Below are 493 nucleotides of genomic sequence, written 5' to 3'. Positions count from 1 at the left end.
AAGAAAAAATTGAGTCAAATCAAGTATTTTAAGAATCTTACCAAGTAAAATTTTCTTACTCCATTGGCAGAAAATACACACAATCTTACACAATCAGTTCTTGTTTAGTAAATCAGTCTCAAAACAAGATCAAAAAGACTTTTTGGCTGGATATAAGATTTTAAAACTTGATTAGGTGGACATTTTTTGCAGTGTTTAATGGAGGAGTTTGTAGGTGGCAGTTCCACAAAGAGAACTGAAAGAGTCACAGGGAAGAAATACCAAGGGTTGTCACAAGCAGTGGTGGCTGGCCAATAAAGGCTGATAGGGTGTAGCCCAGGGGTGTCAAACTCCAGTCCTCGAGGGCCACTATCCTGCATGTTTTAGAGGTTTTCCAGCTCCAACACACCTGATTCAGTGATTGAATTAACTCTTCAAATTGGGCAGAAGCCTGTTAATTCTACACATTCTCACTCCCAACTCGTCACATATTGACGTTTAAGATAAGGTTCCC

This window comes from Austrofundulus limnaeus, unplaced genomic scaffold (assembly GCF_001266775.1).
Source record: "Austrofundulus limnaeus strain Quisiro unplaced genomic scaffold, Austrofundulus_limnaeus-1.0 Scaffold3, whole genome shotgun sequence".
Taxonomy (NCBI): domain Eukaryota; kingdom Metazoa; phylum Chordata; class Actinopteri; order Cyprinodontiformes; family Rivulidae; genus Austrofundulus; species Austrofundulus limnaeus.
This window is presented reverse-complemented; position numbering follows the sequence as displayed.